This window comes from Rana temporaria, chromosome 8, assembly GCF_905171775.1.
Source record: "Rana temporaria chromosome 8, aRanTem1.1, whole genome shotgun sequence".
Lineage (NCBI taxonomy): Eukaryota > Metazoa > Chordata > Amphibia > Anura > Ranidae > Rana > Rana temporaria.
In genome coordinates, this window is record NC_053496.1 from 121,270,253 (window position 1) to 121,293,292 (window position 23,040).

The following is a 23,040-nucleotide window of genomic DNA, read 5'->3' on the forward strand; positions in this document are numbered from 1 at the left end:
TGGGAAAAGGCTCGGCGGGCAAATGTTTGCTGGAATCCTGCACGCTCGGGCCTACACACGACCGAACATGTCTGCTGAAACTGGCCCGGGGACCAGTTTCAGCAGACATGTTTGGTCGTGTGTACGGGGCCTAAGACTAACTTGGTTTGAGAGCGTTTTGCAAGACAAGCAAAATGTTTCAATAAATTTTGATTTGATATACAAGAAATGTCTTGATATAAGAGTAGTGTCATGTCACAACAGAATACAAAATAGAACAGCTTTACCCTGGATGCCTGCATAATTAGATGTGCCTCTTTTGATCATCAACCATGTGAGTTGCTAAATGTTGTACCTTCATTAATTGCTACACTTAGAGGCGCCTCTCTTCTCTTTTATACTCTGTAGCTCCTACTGGATTTTGCTTCTAATCCCCTTAGGGGGGAGGCTGCGATTTGTGGATGAACATTTTATGGTTACACAACTTATCACATTGCTAAAATCTTTTTATATGAACTATAAACGGAAGGTATTATGAATAAATGTTTGTGGAACGAATCATTTGAGTTTCTATTATTTCTTATGGGAAAATTTGCTTTGATATACAAGTGCTTTGGATTACAAACATGCTTTCGGAACAAATTATGCTCGCAATCCAAGGTTTTACTGTACTTGTAAAAAAGGAGGAAGGGGTTATGGAACTTTATATGAAACACACCACTGGAATATGATGAATATGATGAATCAAATAATACAAAATTGATTCACCACAATCAATTAATCAGTCAATTAATACAAAATAAAATTCACCACAGTAAATAACAAATTATAATAAACAAGTAATGGTAACTATAATGATGACATAATATGCATCAATGTGCCCAACATTTGATATAATAAAATAGACCCAATTATCTACAAACATGATAATATAAAGCCATGGTACTATATAATTGATTCATGATTCTCTGAGGTAAAAATCGCATAGTAGTGCATAGTTGCTGTGACATAGCATCAATTAAAATCTTGACACGTTTCGTGGATAAACTTCCACTCATCAGGAGCAGATGTAGCCTGGGTATATCTGTAATAGATAATAAATTTACCATTAAAATAGTAATTAGTATAGCGGAAAGAGGGGGAGCAGAAAATATAGCCTCAACACTCTTACCTATGGGTAGACTTGCAGTAAAAATACATGGATGGTACTAATGATATTGGCGATGGGAAGTACTGTGGAAACATGATCCCCGGGGGAAGCTGAGGTAATGGCGCTGCGGCAACAGCATGGCAAGGACTACCAGTCAATGGACATCCAGTGGAAAAGGATCCCCAATCGATAGCTGTAGTTGTGAATAGTGTCAGGTGAAAGCCCGTAGGGTTTCTATAAAAAATATTAAATAATAATAGTGTGTCATTGGGGTGACGAGTATAACTGATGAGTAGGGGAGTAAGTAACCATTAACCAAGGAAAAGGTAGTAGTCCATACAGGAAAACATGAGTGTGAAGTGAAGGGATTGAATGTGACACCAGAGTGAGTGATCAAGAAATAGAATACCCCCAACAAACCCAATGTGAAAACAGTGCTGCCCAAGATTACCTGGGACTAAGAATAATGGCCTGTACACACGAGCGGAATTTCCATCGGAAAAAAGTTGGATGTTTTTTTCGATGGAATTCCGCTCAAGCTTGGCTTGCATACACACGGTCACACAAAAGTTCTCTAAACTTACGAGCGTTAAGAACGCGGTGACGTACACTACGACGAGGCGAGAAAAAGAAGTTCAATGCTTCCGAGCATGCGTCAAATTGTTTCCTAGCATGCATGTTTTTTTCCCATTGGAATTGCATACAGCCGAAAGGATTTTGCAATAGGAATTTTTTCAGATGGAAAAATTGAGAACCTGCTCTCAAACTTTTGCTGGCGGAAATTCTGACAGCAAAAGTCTGATGGAGCATACACACGGTCGGAATTTCCGACGAAAAGCTCACACCAGACTTTTGCTGGCGGAAATTCCGCTTGTGTATACAGGGCATAAGAAACGTAGTCCAAGATAGTGTAGAGTTGTCACAAGAGGACAATAGGTAAGTATGGTATATACTCAAGGTGCCATAGTGAAAGCCGGTCAGTCCACCGCAGAACCCCACCAACGTCACGCTGCATGCTAGTTGGAGAGAAGACACCCACTTCAGAGCAGCTATCGCTCTAAAATAGGCGCCTAATCCCTCCCTCAATATGCACACTGATGGAAAAAGGTCAAGCCAGAACGCTGCATCACCAATGACGTCACGTGTGCAGCATGTGGGCGTCGTGTTGACACGCAGAGCGTACCTGCCTGTTCTCCCGAATCTAATAAGATCGGGATGTTAATCATGTTTGTAGATAATTGGGTCTTTCTTGATCATACATCACAGGACACAGAGCCTTAATTACTTAATGGGTTATGTAGTTACCACAGATGATTGGACACTGGCAAACCCAATTAAAATTGAGTTCCTCCCCTATATAACCCCTCCCAAATGGAGAGTACCTCAGTTTTTTCGCCAGTGTTTAAGGTAGTTGGTCACGTTCAACATGTGCTAAGAAAAATGCTCTTTTAATGGTCTGGCTGCGGAGACCTAGGAGCTATAACCGGATTCATTCCTCGGGCTGATATCAAAGGCCTAAGATGGTTGGTACCCAGGCCTTGTGTAAAGAAAAAACAAGGTTTGCCTGTATTGTCTCTCTGCGGAGGTCTGGGATCCAGAGTTTGGTGTACTAATACATCAGTGGCATGAAAAGTTTCTGACAGAGTCTTCTACAGATCCAGGTATGAGGTTTTCTTGAATAAAACCCCTGATAAGTTGGCACAACTTGCCCGCCGCGATGGGTGAAAGCTGGAACTATTTTTAGTAGCTTTCCTGCGGCGTGGATTAGGTAAGAAGAGGATAATTTTATTTGTGTATTGTCTTCTTTGAGTAGGATGTCTTTCCTGGTTCTCACCACTGGAGGGAGTAAGTACAAACCTGGTGTTTTCTTACATAAGCCATCCAGGATACATGCTCAGTGAAGTCAGTAAAATTTAACACCACTCACCTCCTTTTGCTGCAGGCTCTGCCACAATACGCATACAGGGGTCCATAATGATGCCCCCCAGTAATCTCTCCCCCCTCTTCCTCGTCTCCTGGGATCCGCCATAAGAGCGGCGCGTGCGCGCGCCGGGAGCGCACTTTTTGCTGTCTGAATGAGACATGGATAGGGGGAGGGCCAAGTGGTTGCTAGTAATCCGTGAGCAACTTAGGACACCTGTGTGCAGGCGCCAAGAGGCTGGTTCAAAAGCCCAGAACGCCAGAGCCTTCTGTAAGCGGCATGGACACAGAGCTATGGGCTGTAAGCATCCCTGTGGATTGAACCAGGCAAACCTAAGACTCCTACTCGGCATCAGGTTGTGCAGATATTTTGTGTATTGTAAGACTATAGCACAACAGTGATTGCATTTGTATATAGTACCTTTGTTTGCAGTAAGGACTATGTCTCAGCGAAGAGGGTCAAGGGCTAGTAAAAGGGGCACCAGAAAATACCTGCGCACGGCTAAGGATTCTGAGCTTGCCTACAGTTTACCATCCCCCACAGTCAGCCTGATAGCAGCCTCACAGGATGAGCCCCTGTCTGGTTTTGCAGCTTCTCCTTTGGCAGCTCCTTTATACGTCACTGAGGACGATTTAAAGGTTGCTTTGGATGGCCTGGAAGGAAGGATTGCTAATATTGTCGCAACCTCATTGAGAGATAGCAGAAAACGGGGTAGATCCCCTTCATTTGCTCTGGCTCTCTTTTCAGATGAGCCTGCTGAGGGTGAAAAATCCCTCTCTGGAGATGAGGATCATGTTCAGTCTGAGGACTCAGAGGATTCCTGTGACTTCTCAGTCGCTAAAGATGCAGGTGCAATATTATGCAGAGATGGTGTGTGCTACTTACAAATTGCCTCCTGTTGAAGCTTCTAGGCCCTCTGTTTCCTCTTTGGGATCTCGTAAATCCCTGCAGGCTGAATGCGCCTTTCCAGTGCATCCCTTGCTGGACAAACTGATGTATGATGACTGGGTTCACCCAGATAAACTGTTTTCTCCTCCTAGGCAGTTTTCCCTCCTTTATCCTATGGAGGAAGGTTTCACTAATAAATGGGGCGGTACCTGCTATTGATGCAGCTATTTCTTTTGCAAATAAAAACCTGACCTATCATATAGACAACGCGCAGGATTTTAAGGATCCAACAAATAAAAAGCTGGAGTCCATATTAAAAGCCTCCTCTTCCATGGCTGGGGCTGTAGAGCAACCTGCAGTTGCAGCCATTGGTGTATGTCAGTTCCTCAAGGAACAAATGAAGCAGATGATTAACCTCCTCCCTACAGAGGAGATTGAGGTTTATGAGGACCTTCCTAAATCCTTGTGCTTTGCAATTGATGCGATTATGGACTCTGCTCAACAAGCATCTCGCTTGAGTCTCCTGCAGGTACACATGCGGATGTCCCTTTGGTTAAAACATTGGGAGTTCGAGGCTTCTTGCAAGAAATATTTGGCAGCTTTGGAGGAGAACGCCTGTTTGGGGATGAGCTGAAAAAAAATACATCCAAAAAATTACAGGAGGCAAGTCTATTCTATTGCCAGTTAAGAGGAAGAGTAAGCGTCCCTCATTTAAACGTACTCTCCCTCCAGCCCCTGGAAACTCAGTCTCCAGGCAGTGGCGACAGCCTCCCCAGTCTAACGCTAGGGAAAAAGCCCAGAGCCAAGCCCAAGGGCAGAAAAGAACTTGGGTTCAAAGTCTAAACAGACCCCCAAAACTTCCCTATGAAGGGATGCCCCCGCTCGGCCAAATGGGGGGAAGGCTCCTGCATTTTGCAAACGCCTGACGGAACGAAGTTCAGGACAAGTGGGTCATCATCACAGTGTCCTCAGGCTACAAGCTAGAATTTAGAGAACTTCCGCCACCCCATTTTCTGAGATCAAGAATTGCCAAAGATCCAAAAAAAAAAAAAGGCCTCTACTGCTGGCATTGGAACACCTGTTGTCCCAAGGGGTAATCTTTGAGTTAGCCCCAGAGGATCAGGGGTCAGGATTCTATTTAAACCTGTTTATGGTTCCAAAACCAAATGGGGATGTCAGACCTATCCTAGATCTGAAAAGTCTGAATCAATTTCTGAACATTCACTCCTTCCGCATGGAGTCTGTCCGTTCAGGTGTTTCCACCCTTCAGGGAGGAGAATTCCTGGTATCAATGGACATCAGAGATGCATATCTACATGTGCCAATATTTCCTGCTCACCAAAGGTTTCTAAGGTTTGCGGTGGATCAGCGCCACTTTCAATTTGTGGCCCTTCCTTTCGGGCTGGCTACATCACCTCGAGTGTTCACAAAGATACTGGCCCCGGCCCTAGCAAGGCTAAGGGCATGAGGCATAGCAGTAACAGCCTACCTGGATGATATGTTGATCATAGATCAGTCCGCCACACTCTTGGGCCACAATGTGCACAGCACAGTGGAATATTTAAAGTACCTAGGCTGGAGAAATCTTCCTTGCAGCCTCAAAACAGGCTAGAGTACTTGGGCATGATTATAGACACGTCCCTAAGCAAGGTATTACTTCCCAAGCTGAAGGCAAAAGCCATAGGAGACTTGGTCCAACCGGTAAAGGCAAAAAGAAGGCCTTCCATCCGTCTATGCATGAGATTATTGGGAAAGATGGTAGCCTCATTCAAGGCTGTCCCTTACGCCCAGTTACGCCCAGTTATGCCTCAGCTTGGAACAAAGATGTTCAGGCCCTGGATCTTCCTATGATCTTATCTCCAGGGGTTTACCAGAGCCTCAATTGGTGGTTGCTCCCCCAAAATCTGTCAGAAGAAAAATCCTTCACTCCAGTTACCTGAAAAATGGTGACCACAGACGCCAGCCTTCTGGGCTGGGGGGCAGTGCTAGAAGAACCATCTGCCCAGGGGAAGTGGTCCTGGGCCGAAAAGCTTTTACCCATCAACATTCTGGAGATTCAGGCAATTCATTTGGCCCTCAAAGTTTGGTCTTACAGACTGCAAGGTTGGCCTGTTCGGGTTCAGTCGGACAATGCTATGGCCGTGGCCTATATCAATCACCAAAGAGGCACCAGAGGTCTGGATGCCCAAAGAGAGGTGAATCACATCTTGGCCTGGGCAGAAAGGCATATTCCTTGCTTATCTGCGGTCTTCATTCCAGGGGTAGAAAATTGGCAGGAAAATTTTTTAAGCCGCCAGCAGCTGAGTCCAGGAGAATGGTCTCTACACCCCGATATGTTTCAAATCATATGTCAGAAATGGGAAACCCCAGATGTGGACCTGTTGGTTTCCAGGTTCAACGCAAAGCTGGGCAGCTTTGTGTCAAAAACAAGAGATCCCTGTGCTCAAGGGTCAGATGCCCTGACAATCTCATGGGATCAGTATTCCCTGATTTATGCGTTCCCTCCAGTTCCGCTTCTCCCACGATTCCTTCAGAGTAAAGAGGGAAGGAAAGCCGGCAATTTTGGTCGCCCTGGCTTGGCCCAGGAGACCCTGGTATGCAGAAATCATAAGGATTGCAGTGGGAAAACCCTGGGTTCTCCCACTACGCTCAGACCTACTGTTGCAGGGTCCAATATTCCATCTTGCCTTACAAAGTCTAAATTTGACGGTTTGGTTGTTGAGACCCACATTCTGAGGAAACGTGGGCTCTCAGGGCCAGTCCTATCCACTCTGGTTAATGCTAGGAAGCCGGCCTCCAGGCTCATCTACTACAGAATCTGGAAGGCATATGTTTCCTGGTGTGAACTCAGAAGATGGCATCCTAGGAAGTATGCCATTAATAGATTTCCTGCGTTGGGCTTAAATATGAAGTTGGCCTTGAGCACTATCAAGGGCCATACCTCGTTCTTGTCTGTATTTTTTTAAAACGCTTGCCTCTCATTCCCTAGTCAGGGCCTTTGTTCAGGGTGCACTGCGTTTAAATCCGCCAGTTAAGTCTCCCGTGTGCCCATGGGATTTGAATTTGGTATTATCTGTTTTACAGAAACTACCTTTTGAACCTTTATACCAGGTTTCTCTAAGTCTGTTGACACAGAAACATTTTTTTCTTGTAGCCATATTCTCAGCAAGGAGGGTATCGGAATTGGCGGCTCTTTCGTGTAAAGAACCATATATGATTATTCAGGAAGACAGGGTGGTGCTGCGTCCTCACCCAACTTTCTTACCTAAGGTGGTTTCAGGTTTTCATCTGAATCAAGATATAGTCCTATCGTCTTTTTTTCCAGATCCTCAGTCTGTTGAGGTAAAGAGTGTACACTCTCTAGATTAACGCTCCCTGATGACGTAATCCAAACGAAACGTACGTCGAGGCATATACCATTCACGTACAGCAACGTAACTTCCGGGTCTGCTGGTTGTTAGCGGTGACACGCACGCTACTTCGCTGCAGCACATCCCAACGGGACCCTCTCCCTTTACTAACCCACGCTAACAGCCTCAGTGCCGGGATCGAGGCACCGGATCTAGTAAGAAAACATTTGGTTAGCTTTTTATGTTTTTAAAGTTTTATAATAAACGGTATCACACTATTATGGTCTCTCATTCCGGTTTATATACCTCCAAATTTGACTGCAAAACTGGATCCCTGGCTTATTGGATAGAGTTTTCCTACACAAGCGCATTTGACTTCTTTTTAATTAAAGAGTCAACTCGAGCTGGTAAGGAGCCATCTTATAGCTGGTCACGTCGGGTGCAATGTTTACTATATGGTGAAGGTTTTTCACGAGCACAGATTTTCCTCACATCAAGCAACGTTCATTGCACTTATTCAGTGTTTTTATTTGGAATTTATTGAATGCAATATCTTGGGACTTTATTTGCACATTTGCACTTTATTACGCATGGACTTTTTTGTATTTTTATATTTATATTAATTTGTTATTAGGGTATAACTTATTCAATATTTGCACGTAGCGCCCCCTACCCTACCAATTTTCATATTACTGTTCAGGCCACTGATTCTAGGGAGGCTTTTTCCAATTTATGTTAATATTATTTTTTCACATAATTGTAATTTAATTATTCACATATTTTGTTATTGTGATAACTTTTATATTTTTTGTGGCGCGAAACTCATACCAATTCCAACTCTCTAGATGTTGTAAGAGCGGTAAAGGTTTATCTGCAAGCTACGGCTCAGATAAGGAAGACTGATTGTCTGTTTATTCTGCCACAAGGCCCAAGGAAGGGCCAGGCAGCGTCAAGATCCACTATTGCAAGATGGATTCGACAAGTCATTATTCAGGCCTATGGTTTAGAAAAGAACATCCCTTCTTTTCAGGTAAAAGCGCACTCGACTAGAGCAGTTGGTGCTTAATGCGCAGTGCATCACCAGGCCTCCATGGCTCAGATCTCAGCCTCTGGCGTAGTGTGCTGCAGGCAGCAGTATAGGTCCTCTGGCTCGATAGCAGTCTTATTCTGATCTGTGTCTCCCTCCCCTCAAATTTTAGCATTGCTGAGGGACATCCCATTAAATAATTAAGGCTCTGTGTCCCGTGATGTATGATTAAGAAAATATGATTTTTTAATACAGCTTACCTGTAAAATCCTTTTCTTGGGAATACATCATGGGACACAGAGCTCCCACCCCTCTTCGGAGTTAACATGGAACACTTATTGCTTTGCTACAAAACTGAGGTACTCTCCATTTAGGAGGGGTTATATAGGGGAGGAACTCAATTTTAATTGGGGTTGCCAGTGTCCAATCACCTGTGGTGACTACATAACCCATTAAGTAATTAAGGCTCTGTGTCCCATGATGTATTTCCAAGAAAAGGATTTTACAGGTAAGCTGTATTAAAAAATCCTATTATTTTATTACATCAAATTTTGGGCACATGGATGCATATTATATATATATTGTAAAGTTTGAGGGAAGCAGCTTGATCACAGGAGACAGGCTTTTAAATCAAAACTGAGGTTTATTAAACTTAAATGGCTTCACAGCAGCAAAAACAAAAGAAATAATCAGTCTCACCGACTTGTAGAGCTCAGAACTGCTATCGCAGTTAAACAGTCCTTGCAGGTAAGTTCCCTGGCTATGAGACTTCCAGGCAGGACACTGCCAAGTGCTTTTCACAGCTTTCACAACTTTTTCTTGTCCACCATTCACCATGCACAGTCTCCACTATACTCCTCCACTCTCACCTACAACTTCCTGTCTTGCTTTAAACCACTTTCTTGAACAGGTGTGTTAACCCTTTCTGTTCCCTATATATAATGTTTATTATAATTTGTATGTTATTTACTGTGGTGAATTTTTCATTGCCTAGTAGGCTCAATTGTATCCAATAAATGTCATTTAATTGTATTAATTGATTCATCGTATTCCAGTGGTGTGTTTCATACTTTATATGAAACGCACCCCTGGAACCCCCCCATTTTTTCTAATCAACCCCCCCTTTTTTTTGCTTGTGGAATGTGTCTCCAATTGCTGGACTGCGGGACCTGTCAGCATAAACTGTGTATTTTCTTACACTGTCATCCTAGTTGGACATCAGGCTGAACCTTCTGTTATCATGTGAAGAGATTTAACACTTTACTTCCCTGCATGCTTTTGCTTGGCTACTCTTAGGGCTCCTTCACATGTGTGGAAGTGACTGTTGCTCCTCTGAAAAGAGCCATGCTTGGATCGCTTTTCAGAAGCGGTGAGGAGGCAATATGTTGCCTCCTAACCACCTAATTTAAACCAATAATTGCCATACGGTGGCCACATTGAACGGCATTATTCTTTTTTACAGCACCACTCACTAAAAGCAACATGCTGTTTAACCTCCCTGGCGGTATGATTATCTGAGATTTTCGATGCTGGATGCGGTACAATTATTTTGCATGGAACTTTGGCGTTTTATATTTTAGGCCTGCAATTCTTAGGAATAACTCACTTAAATCTGTCCAAACAAGAGTCTAGTAGACATCCCGAGTATGATAAAGGTTGAAACACAAAACGATAAATTATAATATAATGAATAACTATAAATAATTATAACAAATAATAATATAATAAAAATTATTCAATAATGTAATCAAATACACTGAAATTTGCTCAGTTGCAGAATTGTCGCTGTCATTACTTTTATTATTTGATGATGAATTTCCCCACAAATCGCTATCGCTCAATTCTGCAAGTGATTCTAATTTATTATCGCTGTTTTATAGCTGGTCTAAACTTTTGACATAAAAGGGACACTTTTTGGTTGCTATGGACAATCTACAGTTTCAAGGCAGAAAAAAAATTATTTATTTATAATATAAAAGTGCATGCAGGTCACTGGACAGACCACTAGGGACAAAGGGGGTGTGTAATTATTTCATACAGTACTGTAATCTGTAAGATTATACTGTATGTGTATTGTGTTTTTACTTTTTTGAATTTGGCGCAGCTCTCCACCCCCGTGCATCTTAACGTCGCAGGGAACGGAGTTCCGCGTCACTCGGGCACTGGGTGAATCGAGTGAGGAGACAGCTCGCTCACACGGCAGGGAGACATCGCAGGATCCAGGGGATCCCATAGGGCTTTCACACTGGAGAGGTGTGCTGGCAGGAGGCTCAAAATAGTCCTGCTAGCCGCATCTTTGAGGTGCTGTAGGTAGGAGCACCCCTGCCCATTCAAATCATTGGGCAGCGCAGCGGTGCTTTGCGGGAGGGTTTAACCCTTTTTCGGCCGCTAGCGGGGGTTAAAAGCAAAAAAAAAAATGTCAAAGTACAGGATAAAAATAGTGGCGCTTTACCGCCAACGATGCAATGCCTCAGTGTAAAAGTATTCTTACACTGTACAGAAAAATTGGGCTAATTTTATTGTTTTTTTTATTATTTGTTGTGGAAATTTCCTGTGGAGGAAGCAATTGTCATCACTTCCTGTTTGTCATTGGTTTTGTGGTCTCTGGATAAAAAGCCAAGTATGGTGCTCGGTGGAGGCAGTTGTGCGATGGAGCTGAGAACGTAAGCTGTGGTGATGTCAGTTTACTTGGGGATATATATGGGAAATAAAGTGAAAGGTAAGATGCATTATATCAAGAGACGGAATATGTGCTTATTAGCACAGGAGATATGGTGTGCGCTCAGCGTACAGCCGAATTTCTGTCATATTCATGAAAGTGTATTTTTTCCAAAGGTTTGAAAGAATGCTGCGCAAATACTGTGCGACATAAAATATTGCAATGATTGTCATTTGATTCTCTAGGGCAGTGATGGCGAACCTTGGCACCCCAGATGATTTGGAACTAAATTTCCCACGATGCTCAGTTTCACTACAGAGTGCATGAGCATCATGGGACATGTAGTTCCAAAACATCTGGGGTGCCAAGGGTCTCTGTTAAAAAAATATATATGTTTGGGGGTTTTTTAACTTGTAAGCAACAAAAGTCAGAAAAAAGCTTAGGCATGAAAGGGTTAATGCATTCTAGGCATTAAAGCGGGGTTGCAACCACAATTAGCATTTTTTAAATGTATGTCCTTTCATCATGCGTTTTTATAATATAAATCCGGTCACTTACTATTTTACAATCCGCCGCTGCTCCGCATAGTTATTCAAAAGTTATTCATTTAGCTTGTGGGCATTGTGAAGCCCACAAGCACTTACCTGGAAGTCTTGGATGGGGAGTGATAATTGGGTAGCGCACTGCATCCTGGGAAATGATGACACACATTTCCCAGGAGCATTATAGGGAGATGATGTCAGGATCCTAGGTGATTCCAAAGGCAGATTTCGTAGGACAGCATAGCAACAGGCATTTCCAGATGAGTAAAACATTTTTTTTTTCTTTTTTAGGTCTAATGAGCACAATAATGGAAAAATAAATTTGGGATGGAAACTCCACTTTAAGATAAAAAACCTTCTGTGTGCAGTAGCCCCTCCCAGCACCCCCTAATACTTACCAGAGCCCCATCTCTATCCAGCAATGTCCACAAGACCCTCGGCCATCTGGGACTCTCCCTCCTGATTGGCTGAGACACAGCAGCGGCACCATTGGCTCCCACTGCTGTCAATCAAGGTAAGTTAACCAATCAGGAGAGAGAGAGGGTGGGAGAGAGGGTGCTCTGTGTCTGACTGAGCTTCGCAGCATAATGGGGCAGCAGCGTTGGAACTGGCTTTCACTCATGTGTATAGAAAATGACATCCTAAAAACCATTGACTTCAAGCCAATTATAAAGGAATTCTCTACAAAGAAGTTTAGCAAATTGAATAAATAATTAGTGCTTTTGCACTGTCCCATTTCAATCTGTAATTTCTTGTTTTTCAATTTCTTGCTTTTCAAGCTTGTGTTATATTGTCCAAACACTGATGTTGTTGGAAGTACCAATACATATAGCCTTATTGATAATTTGCATTTTATTCTCGTGCATGATTGTGTAGACAGGGCCCCAGTGCACTGTATTGCCCGAGGGCCTATAATGCTCTTAAAGGGGTTTTCCAGCCATTTTTTGAGTTTATTAAAAGTCCGCAGCTACAAAAAGTGTAGCTGCTGGCTTTTAATAAACTGACACTTACCTGCTCCACGGCTCCAGCGACGCGCCAGCCGGGGCTCCGCTCCTCGCCGGCCGGCGTCTTCATTCTTACTGTGGGCACCCGGCAGTGACAGCTTTCGGCTTCGCGGCCGGGCACCCACTGCACATGCGCGAACAGCGGTGCGCATGCACGAGCGGCGCCGTCCGATTGGACAGGCGCTCGACTACAGGGAGGGGCTGTGAAAAGGCGATTAAGCTAATCGCCTTTCCAGCCCCTCGGCGGAAGGAGGAAGTGGGACAGGAAGTCCCCTTCTCCTGAAGCCCCCACTCCCCCCCCCCAAAAAATGACATGCTAAATGTGGCATGTAAGGGGGAGAGGAGTGGGTTAAGCAGAGGTCCATTTTTAGGGTGGAACTCCTCTTTAAGATGGAAACTGGTCACGCAATTTTGTACCTATCAAAAGGTCACCAATGTAAAAGGCAGAATAACGCCTGTAATCTGCCCATAAAAGAGGATTGTGTACGTTTTTTGAGTTTCTGGCGTTTTGCTACAGGCGACAGAACGCTCAGATGTGAACAAGGGGCCATTTAAATGAATGGGATTTTTGCTTGTTGGGCGCTTTTACGAGCTGAAAACGCTCAGGTGTGAATGAGCCCTGAATGAATGGGCTGCTGTACCCGCGATGTGCGCATGCACAGGTGTGATCCTAGGATTATTCCAAAAGGAACACAACTCTTCTGGAACTGCTTAGAAAGTACTAGCTGTGTTTGTCTTCAATCAGTGCATGGAACACCCCCCTTCCCAAATCTGACTGCTGTCCAAAGGTGGCTCTGTTGCTCCAGAGGGGAACCGAAGATAATATAGTCATCTGTTTAGTTTTCCTCTTGACATTTCCTGGGATACCCGTATGTCAGGTGATGATCACACAGCCCGATCACACTTTCCGTCCAATCACACAGCACTGTCATGTCACTGCACTGTGAGCTGTCACCCCGCACATGAGTGTGTGTCATGGATGTACGCCTGAGGGCGGGGTGTGTGCCAATGGGCGGGGTGTGTGCTCCAGTGGGCGGGGTGTGTGTTCCAGTGGGCGGGGTGTGTGTTCTTCTGGGCTTGGCGCCAGGATGGAAGGAGCCGTGAGAGGCCCCGCCCCTTCTGTACGGAGTGTGTTCCTCCTCAGTGCTCCGTCCCGGGCTGGCAGTGTGGATTCAGAGCTCCGGCTGTATATTCAGGTATGTGTGTGTGTACTTACCTCTCTCTAATATTATCTCCTCCACCACCTCTCCTTGTACTCACCGACACCACAACTGCCTTCTATCTCCCCTCTGTGTGTGACATCAAGTCATACTCTTCTTCTTCCTTCTTCTTCATGACTTCGACTTCAATGCTTCAGTCAGGGCAGAGCTGAGAGAACAGGGAGGGACCATGGCAGGCCTGTGCTAGCTGGTTGTATATCAGTGTTCCCCTATTATTATATACTGTATGTGTGTGTATATCAGTGTTCCCCTATTATTATATACTGTATGTGTGTGTATATCAGTGTTCCCCTATTATTATATACTGTATGTGTGTTCCCCTATTATATACTGTGTATGTGTGTGTGTGTGTATATCAGTGTTCACCTATTATATACAGTGTGTGTCAGGGTTTCCCTATTATATACTGTATGTCTGTGTCAGTGTTCCCATATTATATATATTGTGTGTGTGTGTGTCAGTGTTCCCCTATTATATACTGTGTGTGTGTGTGTGTGTGTGTGTGTGTGTGTGTGTGTGTTTCAGTGTTCCCCTATTAAATATATTATGTGTGTGTGTGTCAGTGTTCACCTATTATATACTGTATGTGTGTGTATATCAGTGTTCACCTTTTATATACTGTGTGTGTGTGTGTCAGTGTTCCCCTATTATATACTGTATGTGTGTGTATATCAGTGTTCACCTTTTATATACTGTATGTGTGTGTATATCAGTGTTCACCTTTTATATACTGTGTGTGTGTGTGTGTGTCAGTGTTCCCCTATTATATACTGTATGTGTGTTCCCCTATTATATACTGTGTATGTGTGTGTATATCAGTGTTCACCTATTATATACAGTGTGTGTCAGGGTTTCCCTATTATATACTGTATGTCTGTGTCAGTGTTCCCATATTATATATATTGTGTGTGTGTGTGTGTGTGTGTGTGTGTGTGTGTGTGTGTGTGTGTGTCAGTGTTCCCCTATTATATACTGTGTGTGTGTGTGTGTGTGTTTCAGTGTTCCCCTATTAAATATATTATGTGTGTGTGTGTCAGTGTTCACCTATTATATACTGTATGTGTGTGTGAGTGTTCCTCTATTATTATATACAGTGTGTGTCAGTGTTCACCTATTATATACAGTGTGTGTGTGTGTGTGTTGGTGTTCCCCTATTATTATATACAGTGTGTGTGTGTGTGAGTGTTCCCCTATTATTATATACAGTGTGTGTGTGTTGGTGTTCCCCTATTATTATATACAGTGTGTGTGTGTTGGTGTTCCCCTATTATTATATACAGTGTGTGTGTGTGAGTGTTCCCCTATTATTATATACAGTGTGTGTCAGTGTTCCCCTATTATATACTGTGTGTGTCAGTGTTCCCCTATTATAGACTTCTTGTTTTTATAAATGGTATACTATACACTTGTTTATAAAGTTATTAAACTAAGGGAAGGAAAGCCTGTCTGTGTTCCTTACAGCAACCAATTGATTTTCTACCCAAGGTTAGTCAGACTAGAAGTAGAAATCCTATTGGCTACCAGAGCATTGCTCTTTCTAGTTTATAGATGAACTCTGTATGGCAGTTACCCAGAAGAGGAAGTCACACACCTCTCCCCCAGTTGTATCTGTTATGTGTAGTTACACAATACAACCTATTACTTGTCTCTGGATAGTAAGCACCGATGTCATAGTGACTGTTTGGCACATTCTTTCCCCACCGGGGGTTCCTCCAGAGGTTGTTAGGGATTCCTTGAGAAATTTCTCTCCTATGAGTATCACTGACACCAATGACCTTACCAGTTATCTGTCAGTGGGGTGGGGGTGAGGGTCTTCCCGGAGACCACAAATGTACAGAATTCTTCCTGGCCACTTTCACACTAATCACCTGGGAGTTGTAGATCTAGTAATTATCATCATCAGGGGTTCCCAGAGTTGTAGATCTAGTAATCATCATCATCAGGGGTTCCCAGAGTAGTAGATCGAGTAATTATCATAATCAGGGGTTCCCAGAGTTGTAGATCTAGTAATTATCATCATCAGGGGTTCCCAGAGTTGTAGATCTAGTAATTATCATCATCAGGGGTTCCCAGAGTTGTAGATCTAGTAATTATCATCATCAGGGGTTCCCAGAGTAGTAGATCGAGTAATTATCATAATCAGGGGTTCCCAGAGTTGTAGATCTAGTAATTATCATCATCAGGGGTTCCCAGAGTTGTAGATCTAGTAATTATCATCATCAGGGGTTCCCAGAGTTGTAGATCTAGTAATTATCATCATCAGGGGTTCCCAGAGTTGTAGATCTAGTAATTATCATCATCAGGGGTTCCCAGAGTTGTAGATCTAGTAATTATCATCATCAGGGGTTCCCAGAGTTGTAGATCTAGTAATTATCATCATCAGGGGTTCCCAGAGTTGTAGATCTAGTAATCATCATCATCGGGGGTTCCCAGAGTTGTAGATCTAGTAATCATCATCATCGGGGGTTCCCAGAGTTGTAGATCTAGTAATTATCATCATCAGGGGTTCCCAGAGTTGTAGATCTAGTAATTATCATCATCATCAGGGGTTCCCAGAGTTGTAGATCTAGTAATTATCATCATCGGGGGTTCCCAGAGTTGTAGATCTAGTAATTATTATCATGAGGGGTTCCCAGAGTTGTAGATCTAGTAATTGATTATCATCAGGGGTTCCCAGAGTTGTAGATCTAGTAATTATCATCATCAGGGGTTCCCAGAGTTGTAGATCTAGTAATTATCATCATCATCGGGGGTTCCCAGAGTTGTAGATCTAGTAATTGATTATCATCAGGGGTTCCCAGAGTTGTAGATCTAGTAATTGATTATTGGGGGTTCCCTGAGCCCAGAAAGTTATTTCAAGGGTTCCTCGATGTTACAAGTGTTGGGGAGTATGTGATCCTTCACTCCTTTGCATCAAGTGATATCTGCCTGTAATTTAAATGCAAATGATTGTAGCATGGGGGTTTTTGTAGGCGACTCGGCCATTTTTTTTCCCTGAAGGGGAAGAACCCATTTACAGTTGAGTTGGCCCACCCTTTGTAGCTATAACAGTTGCAACTCCTCTGAGAAGGCTGTCCACAAGGTTTAGGGGATGTTTGACCATTCTTCCAGAAACACATTTGTGAGGTCAGGCACTGATCGACGAGAAGGTCTGGCTCGTAGTCTCCGCTCTAATTCATCCCAAAGGTGTTCGATCGGGTATAGGTCAGGACTCTGTGCAGGCCAGTCAAGTTCCCCCACCCCAAACTCGCTTATCCATGTCTTTATGGACCTTGCTTTGTACACTGGTGTGCAGTCATGTAGGAACAGGAAGGGGTCATCCCACATCTGATCCCGTCCACCAAAAACAGACTATTTTCCATCTGTCCAGAGGATGGATTGGCATCGGATGAAAACGGACAGGCGGTCTGTTTCCATCTGATTGCCTCATAGAGGTGAGCGTACTGTGTCCGCATCCGCTCTGCATAATGGAGCAGACACTGATCAGCAGAGAGATCCCCCGCTGAGCAAGCAGATTCTGCATAGGGGAGATGCCTGTGTGAAAGGGACCTTAATCTCATAATCTAAAGATGGAAGGAGCCAGGCGGGGATTTGTCAGCTGATCGGCACCACTTAGCTGCAATCACTATGTGAGCATTCTGACCGCCCCAGGCGTTTGTCAGACTATACTAGCTGGTAGGGGAGATTCATCAATCTGTGCTGTTAATGTACATAGGGGAGACTGTTATATCTGTCATTCAGCCCGCAGGCGAGAAGAACTCCGTGTGTTGGAGCAGTTTTCGTCTTTTCATGTATTACATACATTTTAATTACAATACTAGTAGTGTTTAAGTCCATGACATCTCCTACATAACTCTCATATAGTACTCTATACAAAAAGTTATTTTGTTTGTTTTTGTTTTTTTTATCTATTGTTTATAAACATAAGTTGTATGTTTAGGAATGCTATCCATGACTTCTATTGGTTGTATTATTTACTGTACAGTTCTGATCTTTCAGGCTTGCTCACAAACATCCCACTTTTATGACATGTCTGCTTATTGCCTTTAGACTTTTTTTTTCCTAGTGCTGGGTGCAGCAGAGCCATAGAAGTCATATTGTGACCTCACAGGCGGATTTTCCTGTTGGAGGGGAAACCTGGCCTAGAGCCAAACTCTTCCCCTTTTCTTTTCCTTGAGTCTTGTTTATTTTCTTTTCCAAATATAGTAGAGCGGGCTTGTTCCTAACAGAGTGAGAATGATCCTGCGGAGTGAGAGCTACTTTCCTATGGCTGGCTGGCAGACCATTGTGGGGAGGGGAGGGGAGGTGGAGTCGGGCTAGGACAGGTACAAAGCAGCCTTCATCCTGCAAAGTATTTCCACCGCCAGAAGGGCAATTACATACTGTGCTGTCATAACCACACAGGATTTCTAAAGCTGAATTTCAGGCAAATGGCTAAATGCACACATGAAATGCATATATTGGTATTACCTGCCAAAGAATTTGTATTTCTGTCCTGAGATTTTTATGCTAGATTCCCTCCTGCGCATTTTGCAGAAACGCACTACAGTTCTAATAAAAGTTTCCTATGGGACACGTGAAAAATCTGTTTCTCAGCCGCTGCATTTTTGGAAAGGGTCAGTGGCTTTTTTTCCCCTTTTTATTGCGTTTTGCGTGTAAAAGACTTCAATGGACCCGCACCAAAAACGCAACTGTTTTGCATTTTTTCTCATTAAAGAGGTTGTAACCATAAAAAAAAAAAGATATCCTGGTCCGTTATAGCCGGTTAAACATCATAGTGTTGTGCTGTCAAATCTGTCCCTTTCTACGATGTAAAAAACCTGGTTGATCCTGCATGTGTCCCCCCCTATGTAAACTGACCACAGTAATCATGACTGCTGATCCATGATACCCGTGATCAGTTTACGTGCCTCTGTCATCCCACTGCTCTCCTCTATCCCCCCTCCCTTTCCTGCCTGTCAGCCACTGTGTGTGAGCGAACTCTTTCTCGCCACACCCCTCCTGCCGCTATTTGTAGCTGGCAGTAAAGTCAAAGAAGAATTACTGCCAGCCCCTCTGTTCTACCATGCTATACTACATAGTGTAAATGTTTGTATAAAATTATGCCTCTGAATACCACATTTTAGATTGTTTCTGTTCGGCCACGTGACCTCTGGCCGCACTCCTTCCCCGATCTAATGGCTACATTAGGAGGGGCTGAGCGGACAGCACAGCGTCCATCTTTCATGCTGTAGCCCTTATATCGGGGGAGGAGAGTGGCCAAAGGTCACGTGGCCGAACAGAAACAATCTGAAATCAGGTATTTAGAGGCATAATTTTATACAAACATTTACACTGAGTAGTATAGCTTGGTAAAACAAAGGGGCTTTGACTTTACAACCACTTTAACAAACTGTGACTAGCCGGTTGTTATGGAGTAGACGGCCGCAACATTCTTAACAACCAATGACTCATCAGCTGTCTGCAGGATTCCCCGCTGAAAGCTGAATGTAAACAAAAGAATGCCAGCATTAAAAAAAGAAAACTGCCAATGACAGTGCATTCTATGCATTAAGATAAAAAGCCTTCTGTGTGCACCACCCCTCCTAATACTTACCTGAGCCCATCTCAAATCCAGCGATGTTGTAGGAGTGTCTTGGCTGCCTGGGACTCCCCTCCTCATTGTCTGTGACAGCAGTGCAGCGCCATTGGCTCCTGCTGCTGTCAATCAGTCGGTTAGCCAATTAGGAGAAAAATGGGGCAGGGCTGGGCCATGACCATGTGTCTAAATGGACACAGGGAGCAGAGCTGTGGTTTGGCTCAGGTTCCCCCATAGCAACCTGCTTGTTGTGGGGACACTCAACAGGAGAGAGGGGCCAGGAGAGCCAAAAGGGACCTGAGAAGAGGAGAATCAGGGCTGCTCTGTGCAAAACCACTAACATGTTTTTTTTTTTTTTAAACTAGACTTTAGACTGGGCTCACACCCAATACCGATGCGGCTCCCAGCAGGGGTCCTGTGCGTCTCTGTTTACCGTTTCAGGTCCGATTTCAGCCTGAATTTTTTCCTGAATTTGGACCAAAAGACGCACAGGCTCCTGCGCAAATTCGCATCGGAGCCGCAGTGGAGATATGTGTACCGGTTCCATAGATAGCCGGTCAAAATCTCCTGCTATTGCGAATTGGATGCGGGGAAACCGCATCCAATTTGCAATGGTGTGAACCCAGCCTTAGTATCACTTAAAGTGCCTCCAACTAGGTAAAATACTTACCTTCAGCCCAGATCCAGCCATCTTCCCTGTGCGAGCCCTCTCAGAGCCAAACAACGTTTCACAAAGATGCCCGCTTCTTACTGCACATATGTGCCATGGTCCTATTCATTTCTATGGGAAAACTGTTCTTATGGCGTCCTCTAGCAGTCTTTTGGAGTATGACATTCCCAGAAGAATGGGGCCATGGGACACATACACAGTAAAAAAAAAAAACTATCCTGAATGTATTACCTAAAACAAATTAATTTAATTCTTAGTTAGAGATACACACAATGGATATATTGGCATGCATTTTTCATGCTAATCAGGGGCTCCAGATTTCCGAGACAGAAAAACTGCATTGGCCAGAGTAACTTATTTTATTTATTTCAGGTACTTATATAGCGCTGTCAATGTACGCAACGCTTTACATACACATTGTACATTCACATCAGTCCCTATCCTCAAGGAGCTTACACTCTAAGGTCCCTAACACATTCATACATATACATACTAGAGGCAATTTACACAGGATCTAATTAGCCTTTTTGCATACAGCATACAGTATGTTTGTTTGCTGTGCAATACACAATAAGCAGCTAACTGCAGTGACTTTTAGGGCCTCATGCACACTGGACTTAAAAAAATACAGCTTTTAAATGCGTTTGGCATTTTGTTCAGCCTGTAAAAGCACCTCTATGTTAGCCTATGTGTTCATGCACACATAGATTTTTACAGGCGTATTAGAAGAGGAGGCTGAAAAAAGAAAACACCAGTGCGTTCAGCAGAGTAGCTGAATAGGCTAGCTGCGTCTAGGCACGTTTTGAGCTTTAATGCATTCCAACAGCCACAATAAATAATCTGGCTGCTGGAATCCATTAATACCTTGACGCGCCTAAACACGGGTGAAGTACATGGCTTTAGGCACGTATTTGAAGCAGCTTTTACCCTGTCAAGAGTTTTGGCTTTCAAGCCGGGTTCACACTGGTTCGACAAAAGCTCTGACATTGGGAGCTCATGTCGCATGATGTGTGAAAATCAATGATTCCCTAAGAGAGCCGTCTTACTGGTCTGACACAAGTCGGTCTGACTTTGAAAATGATCCCTGTACTACTTTGATCCTACTTCAGCCCATTGAATATCATTGAAGTCGGATCAAAGTAGGATCCTTGTCCTAACCATCCAACTTGTGGCATCTGACATTGTGATTATAGCAGCAATAAAAGGAATTTATGTCACATTGGGATTGTTTTGATTGGTCAAAAGAAAAGTCTTACTATCTCAAATTTGTAGCAACATCTTATCTTGGTCAGTCCATGGAAGTAGAACCAATGTAGCAGGGCAAAAGTAGTTGTACAACACTTGTGTTGTATCAGTGTGATCCCAGCCTCAGAGGAGAAAAACAAACGCCAGGCAAGCATGAGGCCTTAACATTGCAGCCCTTGTTTTCCAGAACACCTCCAGTGAGAACCCTCCCTTATTGAAGAAACCCGTGAATCATTAGCAGATGGGGGAATTTTAGGTACAATTGCTAGGTGCAGTCCAACACCTGCTGCTCCTGTGTACACAGCCTGCCCATGCTCTACTCACAGGTAGCTGGCAGCTTTTAGGCCGGGTTCACACTGCTGCGAAGTCAGACATTGCATGTGATTTACCCTGCTGTGCAAATCACATGCAATGTCTGTGCGATGCAAATTCAGCCATACAGATTGTATGGCTGGATTCACATTGCATTCGGACCAACGTTGTACAGGACACTTTTTTTTCACATGGGTGTTCACACCATGCGATCTGATTCCTTTCTGAATTGACAGTTCCCACTGTGATATGCGAACAGATCTGGGGGTGTCATTAACTTTGTATTGACCTCCGCAGCGGTTCGCATAGGTCAGTGTGAACTGAGTTGTATGTGATGCGGGAATCCGTACTGGATTTGCACGGGTTCTCGCATTTGCAGCAGTGTGAACCGATGCTTACTGACCAGATTTTTACACATTAGTACTTTAGGCATATAATTGTATTTATTACTATAATGTGACCTAATCAGTGTGACAGCGTAAATGGAAGATGATTGACATCATATCCTAGAATCACCTGGTTCTGAATTAGGACTATTTAGATGTTGCTGTAACATTACATAAGTATTTATTGCCTTACTTTTCAAAAAAATACTTATACTCATGAAGGCTTGTGATTCAAGCAAAACAGAAAGTTTGAATTCAAGTTTGCAGATTATGTTAAAATGGTTCTAAAGGCAGAAGGTTTTTCTTTTACCCTAATGTATTCTATGCATTAAGGGGAAAAAAAATAACTTCTGCTGTCTGTGCCCCCCCCCCCCCCCTTAAATGCTTACCTGGCATCACACTGAATCCAGCGCTGATCCAACTGTCACCCGCACTGTGTGTGTGTCTATGGTCGTACACAGCCTGCCCCCCCCCCCCCCCCATAGCAAGCTGCAAGGGGAGGAGCCTAGAGCCTCGGTGGGGAACCCCAGAAATGTAGGTTTGTGGCACTCTGTACAATACCTTTTTAAATAGAGCAGGTAAATATGACACATTTTTAAGAAAAAATAGCTTTACAGTCACTTTAAAAGAAATTGACAAAATAATGTTAAATTCAAACACTCTTCCTGTATAGGAGTCAGAAACGACGCGTGTTCTTGTCCTTATCTATACATGGTTTCCTGGGTGTGCAAATCTTTGACATAATCAAGCCTGTGCTGTGCGGAGCTGGATAAGCTTCTGGCAGCATGGTAACTCTGCTGAATGCTCCCCGGAGTCCAGCAATGAGAGACTTCTTCCAGTATCAGAGAATTGACTGCAAGATATTACTATTGATTCTTGGCCAACATACCGTAATATGTGCTTATACAGTAGGTAGCTGTAATAAAGGTGCAGCAACCCACAGTAATGTTTCACAATCCATCCTTTTAGGCTGATGACACCCAGGTGATTATACAACCAGAAACAAATTGCCAGCAGCTGGATCACTAGAGAATGTCTGTCTGTCCCTATGGAATCCCTATTTCTGTAGCCAGGTGCAGCGAATGTTTCTGGTCCTAATGCTACTGAAT

The 23,040-nt window shown here is 43.6% G+C and overlaps 1 protein-coding gene and 1 long non-coding RNA gene across 2 annotated transcripts in view; one reads left to right on the forward strand and one right to left on the reverse strand.

Annotated features, from left to right (window-relative positions):
- Positions 1–864: 864 nt before the first annotated feature.
- Positions 865–13,920, reverse strand: LOC120909027. The gene is made up of 3 exons (XR_005741214.1): positions 13,781–13,920; positions 1,151–1,363; positions 865–1,063 (listed from the first exon to the last, which is right to left on the reverse strand). It is a non-coding gene; the product is annotated as an uncharacterized LOC120909027 (long non-coding RNA).
- Positions 13,615–23,040, forward strand: part of ANXA11 (annexin A11) — an 88,917-nt gene continuing 79,491 nt past the window's right edge. Inside the window, exon 1 of the mRNA XM_040320622.1 lies at positions 13,615–13,716. The gene's annotated coding sequence lies outside the window, so the exon portion shown is untranslated. The remainder of the gene's footprint in view (positions 13,717–23,040) is intronic.